Genomic DNA, 18,383 nt, shown 5'->3' with positions numbered 1-18,383 from the left:
GTACATGAGGTCTGGCCTTTCTGTTGCCTGCTACACTGCAGATTAATTATGTATTAGAGTATCTGCTGTATTGCTGATATATAATCCTTTGGATATTGCATGCAAAAGGAGTTAACATCTAGAGAAGAACCTCAGAAAGCTCAAATAACTACCTCATGCATTTTAGCAAGAGCTCAACAATATTTGAAAGCTTTGGTAAAAGTATAAAAGTAGATAAACAGAACATTTCATGAAGCAGAAGTTCACATTTTCATTGCTTGTGGAAATGTACAGGCAGGGTGACATGATAGTTCATATTGGATGTAACAGTTGAAAGACAGCTGCCACATTATCCTCCACTTTCTGCACTGCATACATATCTAACAGTGATTGGCTTCTTGGCCAACTTATTCTTGAGTACACCCATCATGTTCTAACAGACAAATATCTTTTTAAAGAAAACAGCGTAAGGTCTTGACCTGTCCAACGTAGTGAGCTATTTCATATGATACCGGATGTCTGGTGGATAAAAGACTTGACACAAGCCTGTAGCAAGAGCTTGAAGCCTGAAAGCCAACTGTAGCCTGATCTAGTGGGTGGCAACCAGCCCACGACAAGGCTTGGGGCTGCATAGGCTTCTAGGTCTCATCCAACCCAAGCCATTCTGTAATTCTATGACACCAGCTTGTGACTGGCTCCTAATCTACCATTTATCCCATGTCAAACATCTATAAGCTTCACAAAGAGGTCTTAACTGAAAGGACGTTGCCTGTGTCCTTTGTGAAGCTTCAACCAATTCACAGAGTGAATTGTGCAGAGAAAGCCTGATGTGTAAGATTTGGAGCTAGGTTTAGATGCTTTGTGGCTTGGGTGTTATCATTAAAGCTGAATGTAACAAATATGGAGTTATTTCAATCTTTTGCTGCATGAGATTCAGATTTTAATTGGCCTCTTTCCTACTGAATTCATCTTATAAAGGTATATCTGCAGAGTAAATAGAAGACAATAATGTGTTTAAATGTCTGTCTAGAGAGTTTCTTCCACCCAAAAGCTGAAAATCGATACAGCTCAAAGAGTCATTTTTTGTTATTATAACTTTCTTTTGGCAAGTTTCTAACAAATTTAATATTTTTCAGCATTGTTTTGCTGGCACTGAAAGTCAAACCTGTGTTGGCAGATCCTTGAACTGGGACTCCAGAAATATGGATTCTAAACTTAGAGCCATTTATAACATGTGGGACAAGTATCTACAGCTCTCCAGGTCCTTATATCCGTTCCCAGCTTGTTTCTGTGAAGATGTATGCATGCATTTGATGGTATAAACTTGCAAGGTACGTAGCTAGCGACATGACTGTGAGCAGTTTGGTGATTTAAAGTTACTACCAAATCCAGCATCCAAGTCTTTGTAAGTCTGCCTACAGAATGCTCCCGAAGTCAGCATAGCCTCTGCCTGTAGCATCCCAAAAGAGCCAGTGGGTTATGAAGGATGGAATGCCAAAAACCCCAGAAAAACATAACTGCTGTGGAGCATTTTGGAATGAAGTAGCCTCACAAACCCTTAGCAGCAGCCATCTGAGTAGAAGCTTTCAGAGCCTCCACAGATGACAGCACCAGTTTCCTTCAGCACAACAGGGCTGGCAACATTCGCAGCGTTCATCTAACCTTAAAGTCAGATTTCAGGCTTGGGATTGGGCACTGGGGAGGTTTCAGGTGAACTGCATCTATCTCCAGGTTCATGCAAACAGCCTGAGTTTGCAGCCCCATACTGAATACTGTAAAGCTGAAAATATTCTCAATTTCTCCCCCAGATCAGCCTATAAGTAGCAAGTGTGGTCCAAAATGGTCCTGATCTTACATCAGGAAGAGATGCTGTGCTGCAACAGTGACAACAACAAAGAGAGGGAAACTGGTTAAGTGCTTTAGGGGTTAAAATATGTGCCCTGAACAGTAGATTTTATGGCCAAAAGTGACTCTTCTATAGTCTCATTTATTATGGCAAAAATGATTGGAACTGGGAAACATGACACTATTACCTGTTACTGCAGATTTATTGAAAATTAGCAATTCCATTTGTGCCTATGAGATTTCAGGGATTATTCAGTTACAGACTAGAAAATTGAGAGATTTATAACAGTGGTGAATCTAGTTGTACCAATTAATAGAGCAAGTAAGAAAATTTAAAGATTTGTACTCCTAAAGGAGTTAACCCCTGGATAAAGAAACATTTTTCAAATAGCATCTGAGAAATTATTGGATCCATAAATTGTCACTGCTATAGCATGCATTTCCTGGGCTTTATGTTTTTGTTCAAGAAAGACACAAAAAGCAAAAGTTAGTGCAAAAAAATTTCACTCCACTCAGAGTCCTGCTGCAGTTGCTGCTGCACCTTTTGTTAATCCTTTGGCGTTTTTTGGCAGATTGTCTGGATGGCCCTAAGGAAACTTTCAAGACACGTGTCTTCTGAATTTGCTAACGTTGTATTGGCTTGAGTAAATTTGATCTACTTTTAATTTGGATTTTTGTGTACTCACTAGACTTCTTGAGAAATTGACTCAAACCTTCAAGGATATTAAACTCATGCTGGGATACTTTGCTTTGATTCTTATCATTCTATTTTTAATGTGAGAGCTCTCTGACTGGGTTATTCTTGTGTAATTCACTACAATGATCACAAAGCTCTGGTAGGTCTGTGAAAAGATTTTGATAAGCTCAGGTCCCTATCTTGTCTATCTCCCACATCAGCTGGGCACTTCATCAGTGTGCACAGAGCTAGCTGAGCTTTGCCAACGTTTGGCAGAAAGAAAGATTTTGGTATTTGGCTCTTAAAGGGGAATAAAGTTTGGCCACTCAAGATCTCCTGTGTCTCCTGCCTGAAGAGATGCTCTGCTTACCTCCTACACAAACTGACAAGGTAAGCAGTGTTGATACAAACCAAAGCATGTCCTCAGGAAGACACACATGTATTACAGACCTGTGTGCACAGCGTCTGAGCCTGGCTGAAAGCATGATGCTCTACCATGATAATAGATGAAGATGAGATTTGCAGCTCTCTCTGATGCAAGTCTTCAGGGTTGAGTAAGGTCCATACTGTACCCTGTGGCTGTTGAGCTCTACAGGTCTGGCAGCTAATGCACGTGGCCCCAATCCCTTCATTTTGTATCTGCTGCAGACAGGAGGCCAACACTCATAACCAGGAGCAGATGCATGTCCACTGTCCCATCTGCAAGATAAAATGAGATTAAATGAATGTAGATGTAAAACAGCCACTAGTTAAAAGAGTTGCTGATGTTTTGGAGTGAAATACGCCACATGCCTTATTGAACAGCACATAATTGCTACTTCTGCATAGGCTGCCTTAGATTATTGCGGAATCTGGATAACTGGCACAAGAATATTCAATTTATCTATTAATACAAGAAATATCTACTGGGGCCAAAGCTTCTTTCTTAGTAACATGCAAATGGTGATCATTACATTCCTGCACTGAAAGTACTAAAACCCATCACCTCATAATGAGTATCACCCATCATGCCATGTTCTTGCATTCAATACTGTACCCATCATTCAGCTGTGGCTGTAAAGGAAGGAAGCTAGACTTGCTCCTAGACCAGCTATGCTGAGTGAAAACATGAGAACTTCCATGGGTCTAACCCAATTTATCTTATGCTTTCACCCTGATTGCTGAAAGAATGTAGGCCTGGGCACTGGACTGTGTGGAATCATTTTTGCTATTATTAACATATTACTTACTATTATGCTTCAAATTATATATAAAGTTAAGCAGATTTTTTAAACTTTAAAATACTCCAAGGTTTAATAAATCTTTAAAGCTATGGGCACTAAGATCTAAAAAAGAAGGAAATGTTGAATTTCAATTAAAAGCAATCCAGAGTACTCACAATTTTAAGGGGGAAGAAGTTTGACAAGTATTTGTAATATGGATCATATCTCCATCCCGGTGGCATCAACAGATTTTGGTTATTAACTTTGGAAAGGAGGAAAACACCTTATCTAAGAATCTCAGAGGAAAAAAAGCCCTGAAATTATCCCATCATTTCACAATCAATAAGGCAAAACCAGAGTGTGCACAAGTTATTTATGATCCCATTGTGCCACTATAACACTGTGCCTTTAAGTTGAGAATAAAGCATTTCTAAGCATCCAGTGATTCACATGAGCCGCAAACCGGGTTTCAAATGCCCAACAGAACTTTTATTTCTGCTTATTATTTAATACAATCTTATGCATATTTCCAGCTTTCATTTGAAATAATTTCGAAGAATAATACCTTCTTCCCGTATTCTACTACAAAATTGTGCTGGACTTTTACCAGAGTTACCCAAGTGGAAAGGAACAGTGCACTCCAGACATAGGAAATTCCCAAGCACAATTCAGCACAACTCCTGCAAGAAGCAGCCCTCACCTCGAGGATGTTGTGCCATTCTGCTTACAGGAAGGAAGCACGCAGGAACAACTGAAGGCAAACAGTGAGTAATTGCTTAACTAAAGAGAAAATATCTACTTCCCCAAACAGCTGCTGAAGACCCTCGGGAATATCTTTGTTTAAAGGAGTTTGACAAAGTCATAATATCTCTCTGCATTAATACATCACTGCATCCATACTTCGGGCTACCATGGAGGGGAATCATTTTAGCTCAGAGCCAGAAAATAAAAAGGTAGTTTAACAAATAGTGGGTAAGAGAGCAAGAAGACAGGCTACGTTCTTCATGTAAATCAAAGTTGTTCCAGAAAGGCTTAGGAAGAGAGGTTGCTATTTGCAACTGGGAGTCAACTGAAAGTTAATGGGGACACTGCTAAAGATCACAGACAAACGGCTACTGTACTTTTAATGAATATTTTATTCATGTCACCTCTAAATTAGTTAAATTCAATAGGATGATAATGTAATGCAAAATGGCTTCCTCCCCAGACCATTTCAGGTGGAGGGTAGATCAGAATTTAATTTTAGGGTAATGTCAGGTCAAAATTAAATTTAAAAAATTATGGTTTGAAAGCAATAAATCTGAAGTGACCAATGGAAAAAATATTAAGTTAATGAGATGTGCAAGCCATTTAGAAAACCACAGATATATTACATGACATATATTTTTCTTCTCTGGAAACAGGCCATTTTAATACCTGCTGATAGGGATGAAAGTGGAGAAAGGAGAAGGGGCACTCTTAAAGCTACTGCTATCAGATCTTGATAAAGTTATGAAGATAAATGCCAGAAGTTCAGTGATAGGCATATTCATCATTTGATCAGCAAGCTTATTAAAAACTTAAGACCCCTACATTCTCTTTCAGGTATCTTAAATATGTCTTCGGCTTTTTAGAGCACTGTCACCTACATACATCAAAGAAATGGTTCAAAAAATAGGCAGATAATAAGCCTTAACGCTTAAAGAAATCAGGCTTGGATTGTATTGGTAGCCATTTTTCCCCTCAGTTTCACGCCTCTCCTTTTGCTTATCCATCCTGGAGCTGGCACACACGAACACACAATATATATACAGGGGATCTCCCAGATTAAGTCTGCTATTATGCAGCCTCAACAATCCTGTGGATAAAGTGCTTCCTGAGTTGTTCTCCTTCCTCAAAGGAAGGTGGTCCTAGAGAATGTCCATGGAGGGGCCAAGGGACAGCTGAAGCAGCAGTATTCAAAGGAAGCAGGGAAACAAGGTGGGAAGGCACAAAACAAACCCAAGGGACGCATCTAAGGCAAGAAAGGAGGTGTGAGGAAGGAAATGTGTAATTCATACAGCACTTCATTCCTGTTCAAATTCAACATCAAAGGATACTCCCAGATAGCATGCCAGAAAACGAATGTCATCGGATCTTTCTTAAGCTTAATTATGTGATTGTCGTCCTACTCTAATCTACATTGCACCAGATCTGAGAGAAGCCTCAGGTTCTACCTTTGCTGCTGGCTGTCTATCCACCCAGAGTTACTGCTACTGCTGTTTAAGTTTAAGAAGGCACCAAGACTTCAGGGTAGGTCAGGCCAGTACAGAAGCCACAGGTGGGGACAACCAGTTAGAAGGTTTTCTACCAAATGAGATCCAAGATAAAGAGGTAGGAAAACTGAGCTGTTCTGAAGGAGGCAAGTTCAGTTCAAGCAAAGAGATTAAGGGAAATCAGAGAGTCTCACAATCATTTGAGAAGGAATGGGGCCTAAAATGTCATCTAGTCCAACTCCCTCGCAATGAACAAGACATCTACAGCTCAGCCAAGTGCTAAGAGTCCTGTCCAGCCTGTCCTTGGGCGTCTTCAAGAATGGAGCATCCACCACCTCTCTGGGCAGCCTGTGCCAGTGCCTCACCAGCCTTATTGTAAAAATCTTCTTCCCTATGTCCAATCTAAATCTCTCCTCTTTTAGTTTGAAACTATTTCCCCTTGTCCTGTCACCTTCCTTCCTACAGCCCTCATTTAGATATTTCTAAAAGGCTGCTCTCAGGTCTCCCTGCAGCCTACTTTTCTGCAGACTGAACAGCCCCAGTTCTTTCAGCCTGCTCTCATAGGAGAGGTGTTCCATCCCTGGATCATTTTCTGTGGCCTTCCTCTGGACACTCTCCAACAGGTCAACATCTCTCCTGTACTGAGCACTCCCCATCTGGACACAGTGCTCCAGGTGAGGTCTCACAGCACAGAGCAGAGGGGCAGACCCCCTCCCTTACCCTACTGGCCGCACTGCTTTCAATGCAGCCAAGAATACAGTTGGCTCTATGGGCTCTGAAGGCACACTGCTGGCTCATGTCAAACTTCCTATCCACCACTACACCCAGACCTTGCATTCTGCTTTGTTGAAACTCATGATGTTTTCCTGGGCCCACTGCTCAAGCATGTCCAGGTCTCTCTGGATGGCACTCTATCCTTTGGGTATTTCAACCCCACCACACAACTTGGCATCATCTGCAATACTACAGAGCACTTCTGTTCAACTGAGATAGAGCTTTGGTAATGTAAATATGAGATCTGTTACAAAAAGAAAAAAATGCATACAGGGAGTTTCCAAAATGGAAAATCTATCTGATCCCAAGTTATTTCTGAATATTCTTATGGCAGCACTACAGCTGCTTACGCCAAGCACGTCCTCTTCTGTTTTATTTGAACATGCTGCAGTAGCCGTGCACCAGTAAGTCTGACATTGGCTTAAGTCTACCATCCCAGAGATGCCTTTCCTGACCAATTGCAATGCAAAGCAAGAAGGAAGAGTGCCTTCCCACCTGCTAAGAAGGCATCAGATGGTCACAGTGCTTCAGCATTTACAATAGCAAACCAAAGATGTGTTGGATAGACTCTCAGACATGGGTGTTATTTTACAGTTTGCACATTGCTTTCCCGTCTTGCTTTCCCCTCTGCACAGAAATGAGAGAAGGCATCAGACTTCTACAAAAAGGAGAGAGAAGACTGTGAGAATGAGCCCCATGGTACTATGAATTCCAAAGACTGAGTAACACTGAGTGCTCCATGCTGGGCTTCTCATTATCAGGACATAAATTGTTCTGATTTGTTGTTATTGCAAGGCAGCTCACTGATAAGGTTAGAATAGTCATCAGGACTACAGATTTTTATTATTTTCCTTTTTTTTTTTTTATGAATGCCAGCTTTAAGCAATCTCTTCACAGGGCTCACTTTGATAATCCTTTTCAAGCTTTTATTTAAACTCTTTAAAAGAGAAAAAGAAGCAAGAATGAATTAGAAACTGGAAGAACACAAAGAAGTAGGAAGAAAAGATCAATAACTCACATACCCAGCAGTAAACAAACTGGAACAATTACAGCAAAAGATGGTTATTGATCAATATCAGAAGCAGTTCATATGCTGGCACCTCTCCTTACACCAGACCTCAATAATATTCTTACTTTCTCATAACAGAACTATGTCCTACAGCTTTTATTACCAACAAGATTTTAATCCCCTTATATTCATGAATAATACCTGCATAATATTTTAAGCAGACTTTATCAGTAGATCTTCCAATCAGAGGAATTTTTGACTGCCCAGTGCCTCATGTTAGAGACTGGAAGCTTAGCTGACCTCCCTGAGGCCAAGGGCAGGGGCAGATGCTCAGTCCTGGGCTCTTTGTTTTCTGGCAATGCTAATCCTTGGAGATTTTCACAAGGGGGGGACTTTTGTTCTTTTTTCTTTCCCTCTCCACTTTGCAACTGTTTATTTAGCAAGCACGCAGCCAAAGCAGTTCAGACCCACACTTGCTGGAAGAAACCAAGGACACGAACACAGTACAGAGACTTTACCTTGATATAGATCTGCTCATTGTACTGCAAGAGGCATCAAGGTTCACAATGCTGGTACGAGTCATCCTCCCTGTTGTTTGTTTGGTCTTCCTGGTTGTTATTTTCCACACTGCCTGGCTGATATCGTGGTGTTCAGTTCTTATCAAGCCAGGAACATTTGCTTCCTCTTTCCCTTGTCTGTAAAACCATCACTCACATTTTACCCAATTTCATGAGTCAGAGTAGAATTCAAGTGGAAGTTTGTGGGTTTGATGTATCAGTACCAGCAATGCTCTCCTTTCCTCATGCAGTCCATGTGAATCTGCTCCCTCACAGATAGCTGGATTTTATTTATTTAAACTAAAGTCCATAGTATGTAAAATAAGCTATCCTGATCCAGCTTTTGCCAGTCCATGTGTCCCGTTCAATCGCAGCTAATTTGAGCAAATGGTAGGGAGGCACTGATGCTGAATTAGCAACAGTCTTAAGATACTTTTTACCCTCTCCATGACCCAAATATAGTGTTATAACAGTTCTCATACTGAGCACATGAACATTGCCAAAGATTTGTTTTACTGAGCATGTTGGAAAGAGCACTGGAGCTGGATCCACACCCTGGTTCTGACGGGCTGCATCACAAGCTGCACCTTTTTCTTTTCTCTCTCTCTCTTTTTTTAAGCATCCTTAGTGGCTTTCCACGTTAGTTTTCATTCTGATCCATCCCTCTGCTGCCTTGACATTCTGGTGCTCTTCAAAAATCCGTTGCTGATTTCCTTATAATCCTTACACAAAATGGACAATATGTGAAAGGAAAATCCACCTGGCAAAGTTGCCAAAAGAGCAATTCCAATCTAATTAGGAGTTCATCGTACTTCAGTGAAAGCAGCACAAACACTGTTAATATTCACTGCAGCTGCTTTGTCAATAACTCCCAGTGAATCCTCCAATTTATAAGAAAAATCAGGAAGCTATTGGATTCTATGACACTGATAGATCTATCAGTATTCATTGCCCCTATCCTCTGCAACACGAGGCACAAATGCCAATAGCTCTAACAGTCCCTTAAATGCTGAAGGATCATTATTAAAGTGTGCTTGGCATCCCTGGTCATTAATTATAATCTTGTGCACATATGCAGTGTGATTGCAGGAAATAATCAGCTTTGTCTGCCAAATTGGCAACATTTAGAAACTAATTTGTTATGACATACCATCAAAGATATTTAAACAACAAACCCAAAGCTCTGCTGCACTGCGCACACTGTTAAAATATCAGATCGCATCATTAAAAAATAGTTAACACATCCGAGGGGAGGTAATATTTATCCTTGAACCTCGGTTCAAGTGGAGTGTGCAGCAGGAGCGGCGTGCTTCCCTCTCCCTTTGCAGGAGAGGAGAGCTGTGTGATGCTGGGGGACAAGGACTGCGGGCACGCAGAGCTCGCTGTCAGTCAGCAGCTTGCAGCGCCCACTGAATAAATGTTTGCCAAGAGCAAAGCTTGCCCAGGGCTGCCGTGCTTCTTGGGATGGCTGTGGATTCACTGCAAGACTTTAGACTCGTCTTCATCCGTCTGATTTCTTTCTTGCCCACCTGGCCCCTGCACTGCTGGCAGGAGGATGCGGTCTCCCAGCTTGGCCCCATGGGCCCAGTCCCTCTTCCATGTTCTCCCTCCTGTCAGCCCACCATGCTGGGCAGGAGCTGTGCTCTGTGCTTCCTTGTGACTTGGTTTCTCCATGCTGATCAGGATGAGGGCAGTTCTTACAAACTGGCTGACGGAAACAGACGGCTTGCTGTACAAACCCTTTGTGCCCATGAAGAATGCAAGTCCTGCAGGGCTAGGACTTTTCTCCAGGCAGAACTCAGTGCCCTCTGAGACAAACCAGAGAGTCTTGGTGCAGGCCTGCTGCCAAGCAAGTCCTATGCCTGCTGATAACCAACCTTGGACCACTGCAAAGCTAACAACAGGGCTGCAGTGATCACACTCACCCTGGGAAGCAGAAGACAGGTTTGCAGAAGATAGGAGTCGAGCTCTGAATCTGTGGGTTTTTGGCACGGAATACATTCCTTCACACTGAGAAAGCAGCAGTTAGAGAGTACAAGAATAAGCTGCGCAAAGCAATAGCAATCCAGTGAGCTTTACAACTTCCAGCTTTTCAGAACTGGACCTTGCAATGGAGCGTATGAGAGCAGAGGAAATTCAAGGCTCGCAGGTACATCAGAGGATGCACACTTCATCATACTCTGTGCACACGTAGCATCATTTCTTTTTCTCAGATCTACAGTCAGATTATTAAAATGTACATCAAAATACAACTAGAAAATAAATATCAGGCTTTTGTCCAAGAAGAATAACAATAAGAATGCTTCAAAACTGATAAAGCACATTTTTTTGTGTAAGGTTTGTAAAAGAAAAGAATCATTTCTAAATTAAAATATGGCTAAATTCTATTAGGAGAGGATGAAATGCGGCTGTTTCCACAAGATAGAGAGGCTAACTTGCATGTTTTCCTGCAGTCTTTCCTGCTACTTCTTCCTCCAGTGCTGCTTCCCTCAGAGCATTTTATTGCTTCTGTCCCCATCCATGCCAGGAGTCCATTGGCCCAGTTAAAGCTGAGGATGGAAGACTGACAAGCACAAAACATTTAAACCAACCTGATTCTTGTAGTAATGACTGTTTATTCCAGGAGATGCTACTTGAGCAGAATATTTTATTTAGTTGACATGACAATTTCCTACTCCTTTCCCATCTTTTCTCTGAATGCAGCATTCCGTATCTATGAAAAACTACTTCAGCAGGTGCTCAATTGCTGTCCTCAGCCATTGAACCAACAGTAACATCTCTCTTTCTTTCTTTTTCATGGTGTTTTGTAGCGTGTAACTCATCTCAAAACAAAGTCTTCTGAAATGCTTGAAAGGAACAGATACTTTTCTCCCTAACTTAATATTAATGCGTTTCTTGAAATCCATGCTTCCCAAGGACACTTCTTGAAACAGAAGATAATAAAAGGATCTCAAATCCATCATCATCAAAATAGAAGCTATACGAAAAGGTGCTTCAAACTAATAATATCTATTATATCAATATTCCTTATTTTTTTCCACGTTTTCTAAGAAAAAATAATAGTTACAGCCTTCTAATTAGCTCCTTAATAATAAGGTAAACACTTTCTACACAACTGTATAGATTTCTCTACAGCATTAGCTTTAAACTTCTCTTTTTTCCTGTCTGATTTCACAGAAAAAGATGAGAACAAAAAATAATCCAAACCATCCCCAAACAAGGACATTGGTTAAAGCTCATTTTCTTCGTTGTCACAACACCTGTAGAGATAAAATGTTGAGCTTCCCATTAGAACAAGCATTAAACCAAAGCTTTTCATATAAATGGTGGTAGATCACAAAGGTACCCTACTGTACGTAGGTTTTAATACAGTGTTCTCAAAATAAGCAGATAGAGTTCATAATGCCTTTTAATAAGAACACATTTTGCCTTGAAAACTTCTATTAGAGAGTACCCCATAAAGGGCAAAATGTAAATTAGATATAATAATATGGCTATAATTATTTTCTTCTTTTTCCTGTTTTGATAGAAGTAATTCAGCATTTACATAAAGGCCTAAAACACTGGCCTTGGAAACAATGCCTACTCAAACAAAACATTTCCAATTAAATGCCTGATGCACAATGCCTTCCTGCTGTGAACCGAAGCCAGCATGGTGCACATTAAGAAGAGCCCCACAAAGCCTGGAGCTGGGGCACGGTGCCTGTTGGTGAATGGACTTCACATGGGAAGGACAGTAGCCATTGTCCTTATGTGTTCCATCAGATTCACAATGGAAAATGAAACGCCTTAAGAAACAAAATGAGTACAGGAGGGATTTAATTCCGAATTACTCTGGCCCTGCTGGGCTCGTTTTGACACTTGCTCACAATCTGGAGGGAAGTGACCAAGGTACAGATTGCATCAACCCTTACAACAAAGGCACAGATTCTCCTTGTAATTCTGTCCCCTCTTATTGACATATTCTAGGTACCAGAGGAGCTGGTGACCTGTTGGTAGCTGAGCAGCTCACATGGAGGGCTCATCTCAGCCAGCTCTGTGCACTGCTTCTGATGGTGATGGTACCCAACCAACAGACATGTCCCTTGTCACGGCAGACAAACTCTGGTCTGGTTCATCCCAGTAAAAACAAGAAATAATTATAGGAATGGTCCAAAACTCCACCCCTTCAACATAAAACAGCTCTCCCCACAGGCACTATTATCCTCACTCCTACACTCCTACACTCGTGTATCCCTGAGTATTCTCTGATAGGAAGGTGCTGCACCATTTCTGAGGTCAGTAATCCCTGTGAATTGAAGCAGGGGCAAGTGTGATGTGGTTAGCACATCATGAGCCATTTGGCACAGTAAGCTTCTTGGGCTGACATTATGAACACTTATCACATACATATCCTATCTCACCCTGAATAAATAAGAAAATTAAAACTCAGCATCCCATTCTTTCAGTTCTGTTACTGCCAGTGACACTTACCCTTGGAAAGATAATACTTATCTCGCTAGTTCATAAGGCCATTGGGAGAATTATTTACTTGCTATACTAAAATTAATTATCTGAAGTGCTGCATAATGGATTGGTAATGTTTTCCTCATTGTCACCGTCATGAAGGATACCTCATTCATTTGCTGAAGAAAATAAATATATTGAAAAAATAAGATGGCATTATTTGCAAGCTGTACAGCTTTCCAAATTCAGAAATAGAAGTCATTGTTCTCCATGGCCAGAACGCTTTCCAGAGAGATGTGCAAAATGGAAATATGTTCGTCTCTTCCCAATGCTAACGGGTATTCTGAAGATGAAAATGAAGCATCCTCTCCATGTACTTTTGTGTGGGCTCCAGGAACTAGTTAGTGAAAGTCACACAAAATTAGCTGCTCCATTTCAATAACGTATATTAAATGCTTTTATATTTAAAATCTAGAATTTTAAAAGTCTTTGTCTTGCTCCAGGAATCCTAATGCCTATTTCTTACATCCTTAGGGAAATTAGGAAGCTACTAGACAAGTTAATGCTTTGAAGCTGTAATTTAAAAGGTTTAAAAAAAAAATCTTTTTTTCTTTTTTTTTTTTTTCCTTTAAGAGCTTGGCATATTTTAAACAGAAAATTGTAATAATAATTATGGATATATTGACCTCTCTGCACTCCTTGGCTGGCCACTCAAGTGAAGTAGATTTTAAGCAGCTCCCTGCGGGATTCTGTCGGCTTCCCACGTTGCCACGCTGTGGTGCTGCTTGCACTCCTGCACTAATGCTGCCTTACATCTCCACTCCCTACAGAAACTCTTCTTCAGACCAGTTGGTTGCATCTGCATTGGAACTGCTGGGTGTGTGACACACAGCCAGCTGCAGGCCTGGCTGGAACAACGCAGTGCTTCTCCCCAGGGCAGCGTCAGCAGCCTTCCTGCTATCGCTTACAGACCCGATGGTGGTAAGTGCAGGAAAGGCTTCGGGGCTTCAAGTGCATCATTTAATTTTTCACTTGATAAAAATGGACTGGCTCCATCTGTGCCGTAATCTGCACTGCCGCTCTCCTTGCTGGAGCTCCCTGAGTCTTTGGATGCTGCAGGAAGCCTTCCGAAAGTCCCACTCTTTGATACCAACGGAAGCTTGAAATCAACTTTCAGTTGGGCCCTAAAGGTGTGACTTTGAGAAAACTGCAGCACTGCGGGGGCACATCAGAGTGTGACAGTGCCCTACACTGAACTGTGGTTTTGCCAAAAAGGAGCTCCCTCTCTGCAAAACAACTGGACCTGAGGCACCACCGAATGGCATTCGGCGTCGCTTTACAGATAGGGAAAGTATCAAAGACTTTGGCATTATTGCAATAAATAATCAGAGAAGTTTTGGGGAAATACCTGATGATCAGATTTCCTATGCAACTCTCTTTTTCCCTTTTAGCAAGGAGTCTCTATGCCTCAGCCTGTAGCTGGAAATGCAGAGACTGAGTTGGAAAACAGAAAAGAAGAGCAACTGAGCTCAGCACTAAGCCTGTTTGCTGCAACTTACAGCTCACTGCTAAAGATCTGGCATGTTTTTCCTGGATAAACCAAACTGAAAAGGAAAGATACGTGCAAATGTGAGAATCAATCATGGGTTTGATGCTCTTGTCAGTCTAACTGATGCAATTGAGATGTTCTTCCACCGAAATCCTGCACTTGTGCTGTCAATGCCAGATAAAGAGCTCACATTACTTTCAAGTGTGAGAACATAGTTCACAATAAAACAAATTTTGGACTGAAAAACTGCACTTACATCCAGGCTGAACCACCCAGAAATCAGCCTCTTAATGCTCTTCCTCCGATTTGAATGTCAGTCCTCTACACAAGTTATCCCCATTTAAGTCAATAGATTTACCACCATAAAAGAGAAAGTGTCATCCCAGAGGCTCCACTATGTTTATGTACATAAAAACAGAGAAAGATTGAACGAGCATGCTTTTCTTATCCCTTTTACATCCTCTCACCAATACGCAGAGGCATGCAGCATCTTTCCAATTCATGTGGCAGCCCTGGCAAAGCAGGCAGTTGTCTGGACGCAGGGATATTGGAGCTGGCTGTGTGCTCTGCAGCAGATCCAGAAGTGCCACAAAATGCCTGAGGCCTTTTGGGAGGCTCGGAACCTTTTTAAAAATAAATACGCCTCCTAACTCAAAAGAAGCAATTTACATAGAGATCTATTTCCCAAATATCTCCATGCTTCCTGAAAGCAGAGGATAGAATTATTTCAATCGATGCATTGCTGCATGCCTTATTCATAACCCGATCTGCAAAAGCGAAGCTGGAATTTAAAAGCAATCTAGATACATTTGACTATCTACAAAGATAATGAAGTGTTACTTTTATTGTTAGCAGTGCTGCTAAAAATGAGATGTTTGGTGATTCAGACCTTTTATACAAAAAGCCTATAGCTTGCTCATGTAAATTCGGTTCAATTTAAGCAGTACTGACAAAACTGTTTAGCTGCTTCGACGGTTTTAGTCCTCAAAACACAGAGACATGGAACACCTTGAAATGAATCTTGATGAGTCCTTTTTGTTCTGTGGCAGGGTTGCTATCTTCTCACATTCAGTGCCAGACATAAAACTTCCTGTGCCTCTGCTGCTGAGGAGAACAGTAACAAATGATGACAAGCTGATAGGAAAAAATTGGTTTCTAGCACTTCAGGACAGTTCACTTGGCTTAACGTCACAACACTCATATTGAAAATGCATGATTTGCAGTCAGAAAGCAGGGCTTTTTAAGCTTTAGAGAAGGGAAGAGAGCTATGCTCATACTACCAATAAGAGGTTTTAATCTTTATTATCATAAAGGATGAAATGTCCCTGCAAAGAAAACATGAAGTGATGAAAGGAAGTCTCTAAGTGCGAACTCCTGCACTTCTTTTATTCTTGCTAACTGCTTGGAAAACCTCTTACTTTAGCTGCACAAATGTTCTGCCGCAGGAAGGCAGAGCTCAGCATTATGGCTGGAGAGATGGAGTCTGCTCTAACAGTTTAATACCAAATCATACGATTTAAGGGAAAAAACAACAACAACAACAACAAAAACCACGCAAACTTTAAGGCAAACGCAACTTCCCAAATATGGAATTTTTTTGAAAAATGCTCAAAAAAAAAAAAAAAGTTCCAGTGTTTAATATGTAAAATTATAAGCTTATTTGCAGAATACACACGCACATATATATGCGGATGCATATATATACAGCACAAACATGTATATACACGCAAATATATGCACGTTCATTACACTTCCTAGTAACAACTGTATAGGATGTCAATCTGAGGTCAAAGCTTCCTGATATCGGGCATCATGCTAACACAACACTTCAAAGAGCTCCTGTACCTGATATGTAGGGCAAGACATGGTATGTGGTTACATACAGACCAAGTGGAGAGAGAAAATATCTGATAACGCTGGTCAGCAGGATGGGCAGGGGTCTCTGCCAGCTGCTGGCTGTTGCTACATTTGTATGTAATGTCTCATAGGAGAATAATAGAGCAGTCCTGTGACAGTATGAGAAGGGCTCTTCTTCAGCACAAAGTTAGCACTGTGGACCTCTCATACACCAGCCCTTACAAAACCCAAAACAATATCTTCATCTGCTTGCAACTCCCTGTTAGCACAGCAAATCATTCTGTTGCAGAGAGCTGTTTCTCAAAAAAGCACAAAGATGCTGGGCCCTTCAAAAATTATACAGTAAAAAAAAATTATGCAGCAAAGACTGTAAAAATGGCAACGTGCCACAGTACTGACAACTGGTCCTTACAACTGGTAGTTCGTTATTTGATGATGATCCTGGTGCTCGTGGTACTCATCCTTTCCTACTTGTTTGATAAAAAAAGCAAGGATAACGAGCCATCCAAAAGGCAGAGGGCAGATGTGAACATCAGGCTGAAATGCAGTTCGTGAGAAAGAAAAACATCAATTTATAGGTCAACTATTTTAAATCAAAGCATGAAAACTTGTGAGTCCTGTTTAAACATGGGGATATTTCGCTTTGCTGATCAGCTAACCTATCTTTGCCTGAACTGTATCGGAAGCCTTCTCTATAATCTCATTTGTTTCTATTTGTTCCTTTTGCTAATATTGGCCTTTTTAATCTCTCTTCATTTGGAAGCACCGGCCTTCCCAATACCTTTAACCATCCTCATTGCACTTTCATTGAAATCAATGGGGCTTTGCAAATTACCGTTGTACAGCTGACTCCATTATGCCCATTACAGATTTAAAAACATGATGACAAGAAGCTAATCTGTATGCACAACTCCCTCTCTTCTGCTGTAAATAACTCAGCCATATAATTTTTTAAATACTGAAGTGCCTAAATTATAGACTAACAATATGCAAAATTCCATCTTCAAATAAGTCTTTTTTTTTTTTCTTTTTTTTGTAGCCAAGATAATACAGCATTTTTCATAGACTCAGCTAAACTGTGAAAGCTTTTGTTTGTTTTGTCTTGTTTCTTGTTTAGAAATGGATAACGGCATGTCAGGCCAATTTAATTTAGATAGGATGCTTGGAGACTCAGAAGCAAAGTGGCAGAGTTTCAGCCCGAGGTACCGCTAACAACAGAATTAACAGCCCAGCATCCTCATGCAGCCCTTCCAAACAGGATCTGACAAACTCCTAATGACGTTAACAACTCCATTTCCCTCATTAGCACCAGGCTCGCTGCTAGCCTCGTGCCAGTGGTCTCAGGGACATTGCACTGCCAACAGGCTGTGGTGAAGTCTTTGTTTGTGCCCTGGAACCAGTGCAAAGAAGTGGAGGACAAAATGCATGGGAGCCCTGGGGACAATGTGGGAGTACAGACGGGATGCTAGTCCCTCTCCTGCAGCTCTTAGGATGAGAGGTAATGACCTCGAGTTGCAGCAGGGAGGTTCGGTTTGGGCGTTAGGAACAATTTATTCTCAGAGAGGGTGGTGAGGCAGTGGCACAGGCTGCCTGGGGAGGTGGTGGAGTCACCATCCCTGGAGGTGTTCAGAAACTGTGGGGATGTGGCACTGAGGGACGTGGTTGGTGGCACAGCGGAGGTGGGTGGGGGTTGGACGTGGTGATCTTAGAGGTCTTTTCTGACCTTAATGATCCTCTGGTTCAACAGAGGGCTGAAAGGAACACAGAGGAACCAGAAGCTGGGGACAGCCAAATGCGTCTGATGCCACAAGAGCAGGAGATACATCAAGCTGGCTCCAGCAGGCACTGCCAGCCTTGCTTTGCTGTTCCCAAGAGCACGGGCAGAGGCAGCACTGTGGGCCCAGTGGCAGCTCTGGGCACCCTGGGCACGGCCATGGCCAGGCGAGGAGCCTGGTGGTGTGCCCCTGGGGAAACAGACGACATGCTGAGGGAGGAATAGAGCAGTTTTCCCCAAATAACTTTCCTCCTCCTGTGGGTGGGGATGATTTAGCCTATTGTGCGATCACCGCCACTGTGTAATTTATATTCACTGGGGTGCCAGAACTGTGCGATCTCCTCTAAATATAAGCAATTAACTCCCATTAGCATTAGCGGGAATCACTCAGGAGACTATCCCCCATTATTGATTATCTCATTTTTGTACCAGCTCAAAAAAATGTACAAAGAAAAGAAAATCACATAGTTAGTGACTTTGG

At 41.6% G+C, this 18,383-nt stretch overlaps 1 long non-coding RNA gene across 1 annotated transcript in view; it reads right to left on the bottom strand.

Moving 5' to 3' along the window:
• Positions 1–2,063: 2,063 nt before the first annotated feature.
• LOC146544838 (uncharacterized) overlaps positions 2,064–18,383 on the bottom strand; it is a 75,459-nt gene continuing 59,139 nt past the window's right edge. The window contains exon 3 of the long non-coding RNA XR_014881747.1: positions 2,064–3,199. This is a non-coding gene — a long non-coding RNA (uncharacterized LOC146544838). The remainder of the gene's footprint in view (positions 3,200–18,383) is intronic.

The sequence above is a fragment of the Meleagris gallopavo genome, chromosome 2 (genome assembly GCF_905368555.1).
Source record: "Meleagris gallopavo chromosome 2, MGAL_WU_HG_1.1, whole genome shotgun sequence".
Classification (NCBI taxonomy): Eukaryota; Metazoa; Chordata; class Aves; order Galliformes; family Phasianidae; genus Meleagris; species Meleagris gallopavo.
The sequence above is the reverse complement of the archived record's forward strand: the minus strand, read 5'-3'. Positions and strand labels throughout refer to the sequence as shown.